Source organism: Astatotilapia calliptera, chromosome 17 (assembly GCF_964374335.1).
Source record: "Astatotilapia calliptera chromosome 17, fAstCal68.1, whole genome shotgun sequence".
In the NCBI taxonomy this organism is placed as follows: domain Eukaryota; kingdom Metazoa; phylum Chordata; class Actinopteri; order Cichliformes; family Cichlidae; genus Astatotilapia; species Astatotilapia calliptera.
Genome location: NC_137438.1, coordinates 38477261 through 38495486, shown reverse-complemented (window position 1 = coordinate 38495486; position 18226 = coordinate 38477261). Strand labels below are relative to the sequence as shown.

General features: G+C 40.8%; 1 long non-coding RNA gene across 1 annotated transcript in view; it reads left to right on the top strand.

Annotated features, from left to right (window-relative positions):
- The window catches only part of LOC145421403 (uncharacterized), a 57011-nt gene that overhangs the window by 4634 nt on the left and 34151 nt on the right, over positions 1 to 18226 (top strand). The gene's annotated exons all lie outside the window — the stretch shown is intronic.

The window sequence follows — 18226 nt, the reverse complement described above, 5'->3', positions numbered from 1 at the left end:
GTAAACGTAGTAAAATATAAAGTAAAAAGAAGGCACTTAAATAAAACAAAAAACAAAAAAGAAATGCTAGTATTTAGAATATGGTAGTTTGAGCGCAAACGGTATAATATAATATAACAGTATCTACAATGTGGTAATTTTAGTGCAAACATTAATGCCCAGTAAATGACTTTGTACATTAGCAGCAGACATGACATGGGGTAAAGTAGAGAGAGGGAGAGTTAGCTATTGTGTGCTGGGGGAGGGGTGACACAGGCTACAGCTCTGGGGAAAAAGCTGTTGTTTAGTCTGTTTGTGCGGGTTCTGATTGCCCTTATATCTCTTCCCTGATGGAAAAATCTGTGACCTGGATGGGTTGGGCCCTTGATTATGCGGCTAGCTTGCTTCTGTAAACGACTAGCATAGACCGTGTCGAGATTCGGGAGTTTGATTCCAACTAGGGCTGCCACAAATGATTATTTTGATTGTCGACTAGTCACCGATTATTTTTGCGATTAGTCGACTAATCAGATCGTCATCCATTGGACGTACAACGTACACTTATTGCACCAGCACGCATCTGCTCTTATATAACTATCATTAGCTTACAGCTTTAAGTGTTTAAGGTATTTGCTAGCTAAAAATAAAGACAAGATGATAGTTTATTAAATTTTAATGAAATTTGCAGATTGTTTCGGTGAAGTTTAATAAACTCCTTGCTATCTAAAATATAACAGGACACCGGAGTATATTCTGGAGCATCTCACACTTCTGATAATCAGTTGTCTGCTTGACGTCTATTTCTTGGCTCTTCTGTAGTCTACAACGATCTCCTTTGTTTTGGCAGTGTTCAGAACCAAGTCGTTGTTTCCACACAATTTGGTTAAATGTTGGACGTCCTCTCTGTAGTCAGTTGTCTGATAATCAGTTGTCTGCTTGACGTTTATTCAGCTGTGTAAAAACTATAACTTTAATCTCAACCAAACCAATTTACTCAGGAACAATTAAAATACTGGAAAAAAGCCAAACAGTAACATTATTAAGTTATCTAAGTGACTTATATATAATTTTTAACCTGAGTAGTGAAAGACGGCGGTGGGTTTGAAAATGATTTGCCGGGAGTCCGGTGTTCTCACCAGCTCTAGTGAGCCTAGCCCCCGGCTAGCTATCGAACTGGTGGGTAACAGACGTCTCCGAAAACGTCAGAGCGCTTTTGAAAATATGCGGTGTCTTGATAAACTGAGCAGATATTTGCTTGTAGCCTAGCCCGTATGCCGGCTCTCTTTCCCCGCTTTTGCTTCCAGTCTCTTCGTCATCTTCAGTGTCTCAAGGGCGGTATAATGAGTGTTCAGCTGAGCTCCGCAGAGCGCAGGATCTCCAGTGGGATGGAATTTAGGTTTCCAGGTGAATAATATTGATGCCGATTTCAGATTTCAAGCAGTTTGGCTTATAATTGTTGAGTTAGTGCATGATAGAGTAAACTCAATACACTTAAAAAAAACCCAAAAACGCTGCTGTATGTTTGGGAGCTCCAAGCCGCTGTGTCTGCATGCGTCGCCAACGAACAGGGCGAAAAGAAGCAACAAAAAACTCCCAACTAAACCTCAACAAGTGCGGAAATAATCAAATAATCGGGCAACTATGGGTTAAGGAAAGTCCAACCAGGAGAAGCACAGAAGAAGAGTCAAAGTAATTTGTTAACTGGAATGTTACGCTGACCAAGATCTGAGCTCACTCCTGCCAGAAATGGAGGCTGTCAGTCTCTTAAAGAAAATACAGAAGATATTAGCTAATTCAAATTTACAGCTACACAAAACCTCAAATCGGAAGCAAGGTGATGGCTGAATTCCAGCTGATGACCTGGGAAAGGACTTAGACATAGAGACAGACTCTTCACCTCTTCAACATTGCATTGGACTAAGCTGGATCCTTGAATATGATGCCTACATCTTCCAGGCTTCTAAGCAAGAAGGATCCTTCACTTAGTGAGGCATACCCAGACCTTATGTCTCATTGCCTCTGTTCTCAATGCAGCACCAAAAGCATTGTTTCTTCTCAGATCAGTCGTTGATTGAAACTACAGCTGTCGTTAACACTGTCCTTACTCTTTGATGAAGGTGAAAGCCGAACTAGTGCCATGATGAGGGTTGAGTTGAATGCTTTACAGCAGTGATTCCCAAACTTTTTTTTGCTGCCCCCACCCTTTGTTTTACAAGAAGATCTTAAAGGTTTATTGCAAAAATAAATAAATAACACATTTAATCCTCACATCTTTTCAGTGACTGGTGTGAGCCTGCCTGTTGGTGTAGAGCTTCTCAAACCTGAGTTGCAGTTTTGAGACCACCACTCTGAGTTCATTTTCAATGTCCATCTTTGATCTGTACTTTGTCTTGATTGAAGCCACAGCAGAAAAGCCTACCTCACATAAATAGGATGTGGCAAAAGGAAGAAGTATGGCCAGGGCTCTCTTATCCAGCAGTTGGTAATCTTTGTCCACTCCAATCCAAAATTCAACCAGGGTCTGTGACTTAAACTGCAGCCTCTTAGTTGAATCAGAGGTAAGATCAATGAACCGTTCCTCCTCGGATTTGCTGAAGTCAGCAGGGGGTGTTGCACTGAATCAGAATCAGAATACTTTATTCATCCCGAGGGAAATTAGGGGTTACAGCAGGCAGCACGCTAATGGCGCATGCGCACTCACAAAGGAACCTTCTGACCAACTTTACACAAACATCACATTGGGCAGACATGTCAGAAGGTAGGCTGATAGGAAAAAAACAACGAAAATACACTACATGAGGTAAGAGGAGGAGAAAAAAAAACTCCACTCAGACTGAGCTCCTAGTGGGAGAACAGTTTGATAAAAGAAAAAACACCTCAGCACAAAAGCACATGACTATCAATACACCATAGAAACACGAGACAAGCAACAGGGGCGGGTAAAGGGTAAGAGAGAGCCGGCGTAGACAGCGCATCCGGTCCTGCAGCATCTGTGCTGGTCCAGTTGACTGCTATCATCCCCGGTAGGGCACAAGCATCGAAGGCGTTGGAAAGGGAGGGGGATGAGTGAGTGCTTATCAGTGTAAGTGTGTGTGTGTGCGTGTCCATAGTTTAGCTGAGACAGTGTCCTTCGGCCTATCAGGCTAAGTAAACAGTCCTCCAGCCAATCCAGGTGTCCTTCATGGGGCGGGAAGAATAGTCATCACACAGTCGTTATCAGGGAGTTGTTTTGGTGGGCTCCAGCCTTGGGCCTGCAGCTGGGGCCGTGGTGTCCAAATGTTGAATATTGTTGATTTCTCCTTTGTGAGCAGCTCGAATTCTAGCACTCCGAGGCTGGTCTCTCGATCTCCCGTTGAAGAGCTGCGAGCCTCCCCATGATGGTATCAAACTTCTGTTCCGTGGTGTTGTCAGTCTTTTGATTCTGAGACCTCACAACTGCAGTGATCCGTTCCGCGATGTTTTCCAACTGTCGCTCAAGGGTCTCATTTTGAGCAGGCCTCTCTCTGATGTTTCCCCTCATACGCTCAATGGTGTTGTTTTGAGCCTTCACAGCAGCTGTAAGCGTCTCCAAGGTGTTGACCATATTACGTTCGTTGTGAGAGGTCGCACCTCGTCCCGTCGCTTCGAATCCAGCGGGCAGCCTTGTGGGGGTTTGAACAGCCGGTTCCGCTTTCTTATTTCTCTGATAAACCAGGGCTAAGCCAACGCCGATCAGCATGAACCCTGTTATCATGGTTCCGAATAGGTAGATATCTTCAGCGTCCTCGATCGACAGTCCCGCCAGGCACACGGTCCTCCAGTTCTGCCACCCCTCCATCGTGTAACCGGCAGGGAAAGTCCCTCCAGGGCACTCAGGCTCTCCCGAGCCCCGACTTCTCGTTGAGAAAAGGGTGTCAATAGCACTCAGAGACCAGTTGATCAAATCCATAATTCTCTTTTAGGTTTAGAGAACGACAGTGAGAGACTGTTCCAGGGAAAGTAAATTCACACAAGACAAGACAAGGACATAGAGGCGACATAGAGGCGAAGCAGGGAAGATAAGGGTGAGGAGGAGAGGAGAAAGTGCGACCGCCTTCGCTGAGAGCTCAAGAAGGGGTCACAGATCCAATTATTCTTTGGAATCTTGCACCAGGAAATATCTCTGGAAATGTTTCTGAAGGGCAGACATGTGTTCTCTGATGCATGGGATCACTGTATTCCGCAGCCTGCGGTCTCCAATGAATGATTTTGAATTCTCAAATTAGTCCACGTTTCCATCTTTCACTCGCTGCTTCCACATTTGCATCTGCAAATTTAGTTCATTGAGTTTCAGGAACATGTCACTGAGGTATGCCAGTTTCATGAGAAAGTTGTTGCAGTTAAATTTGTTGGTAAGATCACTGCCCTCTTCCCTCAAAAAAAAAGATGCGGATCTCATCTCGCAGTTCAGAGACCCTGGATAGCACCTTCCCACGTGACAGCTATCGGGACTCGCTGTGATACAAAACGGCTGTGTGGTCGGAGCCCATTTCTTCACACAGTGCTGAAAAAATCCGGGCTTTCACAGGTCGTGTTTTGATGTAGTTGACTGTGGCGATGACATCAGTCATTACGTTACTGAGCTCAGGACTCAGCTGTTTAGACACCAGTGCTTCGCGGTGTATCATATAGTGCGTCCTCTGCACATTGGGGTAGACGCGCTTGATGAGCGCTTGCTGCCCTCCTGGTTTCCCAGCCATAGCCTGCGCCCCATTTGTGCAAATCCCGACACAGTCCTCCCATTTCAGCTCGACCTCTTTCAAGTAAGAATCTATGATTTTAAACAGTTCTTCTGCAGTTGCTCTGGCAGGAACTTGTTTGCAGAAAAGTAATTCCTCCCTCATCTCCATCAAGGAATCTGACATACGTTATCAATAAGCAGTCTTTTTTAATATCAGTGGCTTCATCCATCTACAGAGAAAAGCAGCTGTCACGCACCTTATCCTCTATGTCCTTTGACATATCATAAATGCGCCTGCCGATGGTATTATTGGACGAGGAATATCCCGTTATACCCTGTTTGCTGGCTGCTGCATCGTCAGTCATAGTTGAAACCATATCCATAGCACAGGGAAGTATTAATTCCTCTGCAATCGTGTGCGGCTTTTTACACTGAGCCACTCGGTAGGCAACTTTATAGGAGCTGAGGAGAGCATTTGCCGAAACAGATGCAGCTTTAGTAAAGAGACACTGTTGACCACAACATTTAGAAGTTTTTGTCTGAAAAAGTCCACTGATTTGTCTTTGTGCTCTGGATGTTTTGTCTCTAAGTGGCGTCTTAGCTTGTTGGGCTTTAAACTGTCTCAAGCTAGCACTTTAAGACAGACAACACACTGCGGCCTCTCCTCATTACCCACCGCTGTGCAGGTGAAGCCAAGCGCAAGATATGCTTCATCATATTTTCTGCTTTTTGCTTTGGAAGGAAGTGGGTTTGTACGCATATTTGGTGATGCTTCATCTTCTGCTTTTTGTTTGTGTCAAAAACCTGTCCATTATGCTAGCAGGTTCTGTTAGTTCAACATCAGTCATTTCCCATCTTTGTTTGTATGTCACCAACTGTAGATAAACGTTCCCTGTCAGTAAATTCGGTGCCTGCACTTGGGTCCTTTCTCTCATCACTCCACACGTCTGCCGTTGCAGCCCTGACAGAAATAGTCACGTCACTTTGGGCATGTCTTTTTTTCAACAGGAACCTCAGAAATAAAAAGTGCAATATTGTAACTGCTTTTTAAAAATCTGTTCCTAATTTGGAAATATATTTAATTTACAAGTTTTAGAGGGTTCTTTCAACAGTATATATCCAAGATAAATGATCACAATTATAATATTTCTTACTGCCTCAAAATCAAATTGAATCAAATCAAATCAGGACCTTGTGAATCAGAATTGAACGAGTTGTAGAAATCTGTGACAATACCAGCCCTAATTAGAAAGTCCACTACACAGACTCGGTGGCACAATGCTGCAAAGGAATGCAATCTAGCTAACAGTGGGACATGGAGAATGACAGCAGGTTTTCTAGACCAAGACAACTTTGTTCACCCATCCTTGGTTCCTGAAGTGGTTCCAACAACAGTTATTTACATCTACATCTATGTTATCACCATATTAAAATAATAAGATAAACATGTGATTTCTTGTTCATGGATTTTCACCTGTCAGGGTCAAGGAATGTAGCCTCTGCTATATTCGAGGGAGTACTGTAGTTACTTTCAGGTGGACTCTTGCCCCAAGGGTTCACCAGATCAGGTAGCTGTGCATGTTTTATTTGGCAGAGTTTATGCTGGACAGAGATGGCAGTAACGCGTTACTTGTAACTCGTTACTGTAATCCGATTACTTTTTTCAAGTAACGAGTAAAGCAAGGGATTACTATTGCAAAAGCGGTAATTAGATTACCGTTACTTTCCCGTAGGAACGCTGCGTTACTGCGTTACTAAGACCGTGATTTTTTTTTTTTTTTGTTGCAAGAATGTCTCATGACAGTGACGTAAGCAAGTGCAACGTTTGTGGCAACAGCTGTGTGCAGATCAACAATGGATCACATATCGAGTGCGGGAGTATGAGCGTGCAGCGTTAAAAGCGTGGAAGTACTGACCTTACTTTGAGTTTGATTCCATAAAAAGTGACAAAAACATTAGTGTCCGTTGTGCGTGGGAAGAAAACTTCTTTTTACAGCGAAAAAACCCCTAAACTTCCAAGCAAACACCGAGTGTGCAACGACGTAATGGGAAACACACAGAGAAACTCGCGGATTTTTCCACTGACCGCTGCGGCACACCTGCACCAGGGTAAACCTCCGCCTACCCCACTCCTGCTTTACAGGTGAAAATAGAGCAACAGGACCGCTGAGTCTTTGACTTTATTTATTTTCTGCTATGTTTTACTTGCATCTATTTGAAAGAGTGAGTGTAAACACACAAAAAATATTTTATTTTATGTGCTGGAATGTGCAGAAAATAGGTTTAAATATTAAACTAATTTCTTCCAGTCAGAGAATGTTGCATGTAATTTAATTTTTGCTTGATGCATAAAGTTAAAAGATTAAAACTAATAAACAAGTTTTAAAAAGAGACTTTTCCATTTGATTACATTTTGTATGATGGATTATGCAGAAAAAGTAGAATTGGGCTGAAAGATCTATCGCTTTATCACCTCTTCAGGTTGTAAATCGTGTTTTTAAAAAGTAACTAAGTAATTAATTACTTTTGAAAATAAGTAATCAGTAAAGTAACGGGATTACTTTTTGGGGGAAGTAATCAGTAATTAGTTACTGATTACTTTTTTCAAGTAACTTGACCAACACTGATGCTGGATGCTCTTCTGAAGTCCAAAAATAGAATTTGTGTCGCCGTCTAGAATCACACCAGCAGCCTTTCACTTGTCAAGTACAAGTTCAAAAAACTAAATTATACAGCCCACAAAATAAAAAAGAATTAGTTGATAATTAAAAGTATATCTTTAGCTTAAGTCAGCTTCCTCAGCATGTTATTTTCAGGGTCAGGAATCTATATATCCCTGATCAAAGGAGGTTGGTTCAAGCCCTGACTGGGGCCTTTGAAAGTAGAGTTTCCCGTTCTCCCTGTGCCATGGGTTTCCTCTGAATACTTCAGCTTCCTCCCACACTCAGCTGACATGCAGGTTAGGTTATCTGGTTATATGGAAAAACTTGCTGTAGGTGACAGGTAGACAAAGTCCTCAAAGCGTATAAAATAAGTCCTAGTTCGTCAAAAATTAAATCTGACACCAGCCTTTAATATGCTGAGGAAGTTAGTTGGACCTTAAAAGTGTGCTTATGTAATAAAAAGCAGAGATTCCGCAATTCCGCCTGATCCGTTGAGGCTAATGCTGAATGTAAAGTTTAAATTCTGTGTAACCTTAACTTAGCATTTTTATGTCACACGGCTTTACAAAAAACCCCACAAACTGCTGTGTGTCTCTGAATCTGTTAAAGCCTGTGAAAAATCTCAATCACTATTTTCCTTCAAGAAAATAAGAAAGCCTTCTGACACAAGAGAACTATGATTTATATGTTTTATAGATGAGTAAAATTTGCAGCAATTACAGGACATTCTTGATGTCACGTTTTCGGTCTGTTGCTCATTAAATGCTAGTGGGACTAATGCAGCGTTTCATACTGATCTATTATTAACTGCTAAAGATGGTTCAGTCTTTGTTCTGCTTGAATTAATCTTATAGTGTTTGTCAGAATCACTTACTACTTCCATTACCTCGCTTTGCAAAGTGCTCAGCCTCAGAGAAACCGGTTTAGACTGCTTTAGATCGTACTTGTTAAACAGAAAACCTCCAATGCTTCGTCATCATGAGCCTCTGTGGGCTCTATGCATGGTGCCATATTCCTGATTTACATGCCTTAATCAAGACTGACATGCAGATGACACCTCGATTTATTTCCCTTTAAACAGACAGAAAAAAAAAAAAAACCTCTCTTGCTCTAGTTAGAAGAGAATAAAAATTGAATATAATTTGGTTTGTCTTTCTAAAATTCACAATAAAGAATAGCCTTGTTTCTCTATCCAAAAATCTAAGTATGCTGTGTGACCTAAGTGCTGTTTAGACAAACAAGTATTTAATTACTGGATTACTACAAGCCAGAGTGCTGTAATATGAACTTCTAATCAAACCAGTTTTTCCAGCTTGCAAGGCACGTTTCTTTTAATGCTGCTATGCTAAAGGATAGTGTGGTGACCCACTAGAGGGCTACCATCACACCCAAGCTTGGAGGAGGGCGTCAGGTTTATATTGTTGGATTATATATTTCTGAGCATAAATGACAACCATATATGCTTAGAGGTATATAATTGATTGCATATTGATAGGATGTTTGATCCTTAATAGTCTGCAAAGACTCTGTGTGCATTCCAGAGCACTCTGACACACACACACTCCCTGAAGCTATGTTTGTCTTAAGCTCTTTGTCAATGCGATTCATCAAACTCATTATCAGGATGCACTTGCCCGGTCAATTTGTTCAAGAGCCTCTTTTCATAGTTTGGAAATTCACAAATATACAGGTTTCCTACAGCGGTAAAGTTAGTTAATTTCCAAAATAAAGCATATGAATACATCTGGCTCCCATTTATTTGATAATCTTGAAGCTAAACAAACTAACCAAAGAAATTTATTTTTAAAATCCTTTCCTGCTACTGGCTGTGAAGCAGGAGACAACAAACCACTAAAGTTTTATATCCAGACAATGCTAGTACAGTGGGGCAAAAAAGTATTTAGTCAGCCACCGATTGTGCAAGTTCCCCCACTTAAAATGATGACAGAGGTCAGTAATTTGCACCAGAGGTACACTTAAACTTTGAGAGAGAGAATATGAAAAAAAAAAAAATCCATGAATTCACATGGTAGGATTTGTAAAGAATTTATTCGTAAATTAGGGTGGAAAATAAGTATTTGGTCACCTCAAACAAGGAAAATCTCTGGCTCTCACAGACCTGTAACGTCTTCTGTAAGAAGCTTTTCTGTCCCCCACTCGTTACCTGTATGAATGGCACCTGTTTGAACTCATCATCTGTATAAAAGACACCTGTCCACAGCCTCAAACAGTCAGACTCCAAACTCCGCCATGGCCAAGACCAAAGAGCTTTCGAAGGACACCAGGAAAAGTATTGTAGACCTGCACCAGACTGGGAAGAGTGAATCTACAATAGGCAAGCAGCTTGGTGTGAAAAAATCAACTGTGGGAGCAATCATCAGAAAATGGAAGACATACAAGACCACTGATAATCTCCCTCGATCTGGGGCTCCACGCAAGATCTCATCCTGTGGGGTCAAAATGATCATGAGAACGGTGAGCAAAGATCCCAGAACCACACGGGGGGACCTGGTGAATGACCTGCAGAGAGCTGGGACCAAAGTAACAAAGGTCACCATCAGTAACACACTACAACGGCAGGGAATCAAATCCCGCAGTGCCAGACGTGTTCCGCTGCTGAAGCCAGTGCATGTCCAGGCCCGTCTGAAGTTTGCCAGAGAGCACATGGATGATACAGCAGAGGATTGGGAGAATGTCATGTGGTCAGATGAAACCAAAGTAGAACTTTTTGGTATAAACTCAACTCGTCGTGTTTGGAGGAAGAAGAATACTGAGTTGCATCCCAAGAACACCATACCTACTGTGAAGCATGGGGGTGGAAACATCATGCTATGGGGCTGTTTTTCTGCCAAGGGGACAGGACGACTGATCCGTGTTAAGGACAGAATGAATGCGGCCATGTATCGTGAGATTTTGAGCCAAAACCTCCTTCCATCAGTGAGAACTTTGAAGATGAAACGAGGCTGGGTCTTCCAACATGACAATGATCCAAAACACACCGCCCGGGCAACAAAGGAGTGGCTCTGTAAGAAGCATTTGAAAGTCCTGGAGTGGCCTAGCCAGTCTCCAGACCTCAACCCCATAGAAAATCTGTGGCGGGAGTTGAAAGTCCGTGTTGCTCGGCGACAGCCCCAAAACATCACTGCTCTCGAGAAGATCTGCATGGAGGAATGGGCCAAAATACCAGCTACTGTGTGTGCAAACCTGGTAAAGACCTATAGTAAACGTTTGACCTCTGTTATTGCCAACAAAGGTTATGTTACAAAGTATTGAGTTGTATTTTTGTTATTGACCAAATACTTATTTTCCACCCTGATTTACCAATAAATTCTTTACAAATCCTACCATGTGGATTCATGGATTTTTTTTTCACATTCTGTCTCTCACAGTTGAAGTGTACCTCTGGTGCAAATTACTGACCTCTGTCATCATTTTAGGTGGGGGAACTTGCACAATCGGTGGCTGACTAAATACTTTTTTGCCCCACTGTATGTGTTGGCAGGTTACGGAGAGCTCAACATCTCAACTATTGTTCCTTGTTATTGTTAGTTTGTCAGTCTGGACTGTATATCCATGGTGTTCAAATGTACCATTTGCATTCCCTTCTGAAGTTTTCGTGTAAAAGTCTTTGCAGCTTTTAGAATTGAATCACTCATTTGAGAAGAAAATTCTCAGAAAAGTAGGATAAGACTAGATCTCTGAAAGTTTTTAGTCAGTAAAATATTGTTATTGCGTAAACAATAAAGTACATTTACATTTGTAACCAAACTTCAAATGGGCAAATCATCATTCCCATCATTTATTTAACTCTCTTAATTTTCTTGATAACTAGGAAGTCATTAGTAAGGATTTACCATACTAAATGATTACATTCTCTGCTTTCACAAGTTAATACCCTGAGTAACATCAGATCTCTCAGTTTCACTTTTAGTGAATGACAACTGCTGGTTGAGTCATGAAACCAGTTGCAACTGGTTGCGCAGGCATCATCATCACTCCTGGCTGGACAGTTGGAATAGGCTGCATGTTGATGACCGTGTTATTGTGTAAGTTGATGACAGTTGGCGCTTTCTTGCGATGCTTTAACTCACGATGCATCTGACACCAGGAGCACCACTCACAGAAGCAGGAAATTGCAATGTCCTTACAGAGAGAGCCCTGCAGAAAGAGAGTACAAGCATTACAGATGTGGTGTAATTCAGGTGGAGGAGCAGGTCATCTACCAACCAGAGGTTTGGTAGATCAATCCGTGGCTCTTCTGGTCCACATGTCACAATATCCTTGCAGCAGATACTGAGTATGTGTGTGAATGTTTGACAAAAAACATTTAGGCATAGTTGAAATCAACTATGGATGTTTTTGTTTCAGTGAGTGAGACTTGTAATTCCCACTAAAGTCCAGCTTTGAGTTCAGTGTCATCATCTCACGGTTCATACCTTGATGCCATATCTGTTTCGCATGGCAGCTCTTACAGACAAAACTGCAGGAGGAACACAAACAGGTATCCCAAAGGCTGCTAATACACCAGAGCCACATATATCACATAAAGGGAGACAGTTGTTCTCTCCAAATCTTCCTGAAACAGTGCAGGCAAGACAGGGGCAGCACCAGAATCCATAGCAGCCTGAAAAACACAGAAACGCATCAACAAAGTTGTAACAAGTCTCAAAAGATGAAGGCAACACAAATGAGAAAAAAACTGTAGTCCTGAAAACACAAATGCAATTTATGAGACAAATTTAACTGGCTTCTTACAAGTATTTGCATCCTCAAAGCAGTCAAGGAGACCACTGTCCCAGTCTGTCAAGGGTTTTTCTGCCATTGTATGTTGAACTTCACCCACAGACACTGAACGATCACTCTGTGAAAGTCGAGAAGCAGAAAAAACAAAATAAAATGAAAATTAAAAGTACAAATTAAATGAAAGTTAAAATTTTGGAGCACTTTCTTTCAAACTACAGCCAAAAGGCATATGCCGTCGATCTCTTTAGTAATCTTTTAATTCTCCAATTAAGCTTTATTAATATATCCATAATTTACAGGACATTTTATATAACAAGGTAAATATACTAGAGCATTACAGAGAGAAACACCTAAACATCCACCATGAACAAGCATTTGGGGATGTTGGAAAAACAAGCTTTCTATAAACATCCAAGTGACTTAAAAGCAAACAGCAATACATGGTTGACATATCTCAGAAAGATGGCTTGTGTAATTTGAAACACGAGTACAGTAACGCAACTCTCTCCCGAACAGGATATGTAGACTGGTTTGGAAGTGAAAGTCTATTATGCTTACAGTTCAGACAGTTTAATGTACTTTAACTGTCTCTGTGACCGTTCTCAGTCATCCAGGTCATCGTAGAAGCTTCTTCAGTTCAGTTCAGAACTGAAGCTTCTCAAATGAAATGTGAAACATCTTCAAGAAACTTAAAGAACTCCAGACGCTTTTCTTTTCAAGCTCACTAATCTACTTTAACTGTCCTCTACAACACACAGCTTAGAATCTGGAGTTCGGTATGTGATTTGCCTTTGGGAATAATAATTTAAAAAACAACACTAGAAACACAGGCTATTAAAAAGTATACCTCTCTCTTTCTAAGAACTTCGATACTGTTATACACATTTGAGTCTTTTTTTGTTGTTGTTTCAGTTCATATAAACCTTAACGTTTTACAGCCACACCCTCATGATGGCCTCTGCTTCTCCAAAGAGGGCTAACAAACAAAACACACTGCGTGTACACCCATGTAATCCAATAAATTATAAAGTCAAAGCTTTCTCTTTGCAAACCGCCTCTAGTATCAGGTACAAAAAGTACTAATCACTAAGTTTATGTGAAAGGACTTGTAGAAAACTGGAAGGTCTTACCTGCCCCTCTGCGCACCTCTTAATGACTGAACGGAGGCTCTTTGGACTGAGTTTATTTCAGTTGGGTCAACACAAATAACACTGCAAAGCTTGAAACTCTGGAAACGGAAAAATGAAACTCAAAGTCCATTCAACAATGTCCTTCATGGCCATTGTGTTTTAACCTTTGAATACAAGCGCAGTCACCCACACAGCTGTACAAGCAGGTACTCACAGACTCACGCTATCTCGGTTGGCTACTGCCTCTAAATGTATCTGGTATTGTTAGTACTGTGTGCTGTTCATTAACATATATTATTTACTGCTGTTTATGCTTATGTTGGTTGTTGCTTTGTTTTCTCTGATTTTTTTTATTTATTTATTTTCAGTAGGTGTTGAAGCAGATTCTAAGTGTTTTTTCCTTCCATCTCCTTCTTTTAAGTTTCTCCACAGCTTTATTCTTTCTTTTCTTGCCCCGAGTCTGTTACATTGTGATTGTAATTAAATATAAAAGAAATCCTAAAAATATTTCTTTAAAATATGGCTATCAAGTGGACCAATATAGCAAATGCATTTTTGTCCTTCAGACACAAATTCTGATTGCTACACTGGCGGACAGGACAGGGGAAAAACAAAGAGAAAAAACCTCAACTAAATCCTTAACAAGGGTGAAAATGATCAAATAATCGGGCAACTATGGGTGAAGAAAATTCAGGAGAAGCAGAAAAACCAAAGGAATTTGTTATCTTGAGTGTCTATGCTAACGATTATCTGACCTCACTTCTGACAGAAATTGAGGCTGTCAGTCTTCCAAAGAAAATACAGAAGATATTAGCTAAGTCAAATTTACAGCTACCGTACACAAAACTGCCTCAAACAGTAGCAAAGTGATGGATGCATTCCAGCTGATGACCTGGAAAAGGACTTAGATATAGGGACAGACTCTTCACCTCTTCAGCGTGGTCTTGGACTAAGCTGGATCCTTGAATATGATGCCTTCATCTCCCAGGCTCCTAAGCAAGAATGATCCTTCACTTAGTCAGGCACATCCTCTATAGCTGTACATTGCTGTACATCACTGTATCGTGCAAGGCCCTCATCGGAGACCATACCACTGATCTATGTGACTGCTAAAGAAAAGAAATGGAATGCACAGAAAAACGGTGGGGTCGAACTCCGGTACATACCCAAATCGTATGTCTCTCTGTTGTCAATGCAGCACCAAAAACATTGTTTCTTCTCAGATGAGTCGTTTATTGAAACTACAGCTGTCATTGGCAAGTTTGTAACTATTATAACTAACTAACTATTCACAAAGGTTTTACACGTACGTATCCAAAAAATGACTCAAGAATTAGAAATAGGGTGGGTTTAAAAACTTGATTTCCCATTTCAAATCGATTTTCATTTGAAGAATATCGATTCATTAAGTCCTGAAATACATTTTTAAATATAAATGAATTTTGCCAGAAATGCCAGAATCTCAGCTAAAAGCTCACAAAAGTATTTCAACACCCACTAAACTGCTAAAACAGCAAACGATTGAAGAGCAGGTAAATGGTTTCCACATAAATATCTGAACACAAATTGCGGTTAGTCTGGCAACAATGGACACGCCTTTGGGTGCTGAAAGCTGACAGATTTGCAATCTCACAGACTGCACAGCTGCAGGCTTTGTCACTCTGTCCAAAATTCACTGATCCAACAGCAAAGGAAGATCAAAACTACACTTGAAAAACATTGTCATGAATTCCATCTTACTTTGGTTGTCTTGCTTCCACCACGAGAAAACCCATTAAAAATCCATTAAAAATCTCTATTTTTCTGCGTGATTCTCTTTGTTATTACCCACCAGTCTACCGTTGTGTAGAGCACTGTCGGCCGCTGGTTTTTTTTTTAAATTTTATTTATTTTCCCAAAATTTGCTCTAACAGGAAAACCTAATTTCTGCTTTTCAATAACAAAGAAATTTCAACTTTTACAACTTATGCTAAATTGCAAAACGCTTATCTGTGTCTCTAACAAACTTCTAACTTTGCTCTGCTTCGCTTCAGCAGCATCAGATAATCGTCAAATGTTGATTCATGGTTTCCTTCAGTTTTTGATCTCCTGCAGATCGTTTTCAAGGGTGTCATAATGCTGTAAAAGACCAGGCCAAAAAGAATCTTGATATTTTTCAGTTTTATTCTCAGTTACTTTGACACGAAGGCATCTGCTGTGATCCTTGAACCTCTGATTAAGTCTCACAACTATCAGCTTTGCTTTTAATCCAAGATAGTTTACACTGAGTGTGTAATTGCAGAGAAATTGTCACGGTCCTGGATCGGTGACCCAGTGTTTTATACCTGTTTAATTTGTTTCTTGATTATTTGTTTTTCATGGTTATCAATGTTAGTGTTTTGGTTTCTGTTCAAGTATTTCTAGCTCTATTCCTGTTCCGTTTTGTGTCTGCTCTGTGCCTTCCTGTCCCATGTTTCAGGCCTCTGTCTCCCCGGTGACTACTCTCTTTTGCTTCCTCCCAGTCTTGTCTCATCTGATTAGTGTCAGCTGGTTTTCCCTGCCTAACTGCCATTTCTTTGTTTCCTTGTCTGTGTGTATATAGTGTATACGAGGATGTTGGTCCGTCTGTCTGTCATGCCCTGCTCTCTGTCTCCTCACGCTTCGAGGTTGTGAGATTGTTACATCTTATTATATCTTATGCTACCTTATACTTCTAATCAAAGAATTGTTGAATCATTATACAGTACATATACAAGATAAATGATCACAATTATAATATAATAATATATTTATAATATTTCAAAATCAAATTGAGGCAAATCAAATCATGACCTTGCGAATCAGAATTGAACGAGTTGTAGAAATCAGTGACAATATCAGCCCTAATTAGAAAGTCCACTACACAGACTCGGTGGCACAATGCTGCAAAGCAAAATGCAATCTAGCTAACAGTGGGACATGGAGAATTTATAAACGACTTTATAAACTTTATAAAATGGGTGAAGAACCTTTCAGACCGGAATCTCACTGAACCTGAAAAGAAAGTATTAGCTAAAGGTCTCAATTTTGCCATTTCTCCGCAACATTCGCCCTAGTGATGGGTCGTTCGCGAACGAAATGGCTCTTAGAGCCGACTCTTTGACGTGAACGACGCGAGCCGGCTCCTTATCGCGAGCCGTCACGTGGTTTTGTTTTTTTTTTTTTTCTTTCTCTCAGCCTCTCTCTCGCACTTTTTTTCCGCTTCACTCTGCACGCGAGCCTTGTGCTTTACGCTGGGCAGAGGGGGGAGGGGCGGTAGTTACACTCAGTAGCACAGGAACAGAGCCACAGAGAGAGAAAGAGAGGCAGGGACAACAACATTAGAAAGGTATAGTAATCATCCACAACTATTTTCGGTTGCAGATGATAAAGGATTGAGAAAGTTTATTCATGCAGGTCCATATGACAGAGAATATGCATGTTCTTTTAGTTTTCATATTATAATTTATATTTAATTGTGTTGTGGTTTGCAGTGTTTTGTGTTCTTTTCACTTTAAATTTGTGAAAGGAAAAAGCTGAAAATTTAAATAGTTAAAACTTGAAATGTGAATAGTTGATTTTTGTATTAGATGATTTATTTATTACATTTTATGTGGAGTGAATAAATAAAAGTATATTTACGGTGGCCCCTAGAGACAAAGCACACACAAACTTCAAATCACGTACGAACTCTGAAGCATGTACAAACTCCAAAACACGTAAAAACACGTACAAACTCCAAAACACGTAAAAACTCCAAAACACGTAAAAACACGTACAAACTCCGAAGCACGTAAAAACTCAGAAGCATATAAAAACTCAGAAGCACATAAAAACTCAAAACACGTACAAAAGACAACAGAAGTGCTCCAGGATGCTGGGCGCAGTGTTGAGCCTTTGTTATCTTGTGGCTACACAAGCCAGCAAGTACCAATGACCGGATTTGGTGTGTGGTAATAACAGGTAAATGAACTTTTTTTAAAATTATTTGAATATATATATGAGTGCCTGTGTATAAATACACAAACAATACACACATGCTTTCAATTGTGTAATTTAAGTGATCTAGTAGCTCTGCTTTGGAAGTTCAGTTCATGCTAGAAATGTGTTTTGGAGTTTGTACGTGTTTTGTCTCTAGGGGCCACCGCATATATTTATATATAAACATATATAAATAAAACCACTTGTTTTTACGTTAGTAATTCCTTTTGTGCATAATTTTATATTATTGTTAATAATAAATTAATTAAAGCAACAAAACAACCTGAAGAGCCGGTTCGGAGCCGAAAGAGCCGGCTCTTTTTAGTGAGCCGACCCGAAAGAGCCGGATCTCTAAAAAGAGCCGGAAATCCCATCACTAATTCGCCCATAGTGGACCTCATCACAGCCACAGAAACCGCCATATGGATTAATAAATCATCACAGACAGAAGCAGAGCAAATCAGGATGAAAGTCTCAGCCACCCTCTCCAGTGCCAAAGTCCCGACGTCTAACCTCACATTACAAGAAAAGAAGGCCGTCGCTTCCCTGAGCAAAGACCACAACATCACTATATTACCAGCTGATAAGGGAAGATGCACCGTGGTCCTAAACACAACGGATTACCAGACAAAGATCACTACTCTCCTCAGTGACACCAGACACCAGCGATGGAGGATAAGAAAGACAGATGCAACAACATTGTCATCCCCTATGTAGCCGGTGTATCAGAGAAACTCAGGAGAGTTTTCTCCAAGCATGACATCCTGGTGCATTTCAGACCCAGCAACACGCTCAGACAGACACTGGTTCATCCCAAAGACAAAACTCCAAAACACAAACTTAACAATGTGGTGTATGCTGTGCAGTGCAGCGAGGAATGCCCAGACCTCTACATTGGAGAGACCAAACAGCCACTTCACAAGCGCATGGCACAACATAGAAGAGCCACCTCCACAGGACAAGACTCAGCAGTTCATCTGCATCTAGAAGACAAAGGTCACTCTTTCGAGGATGCCAACGTTCACATTTTGGAC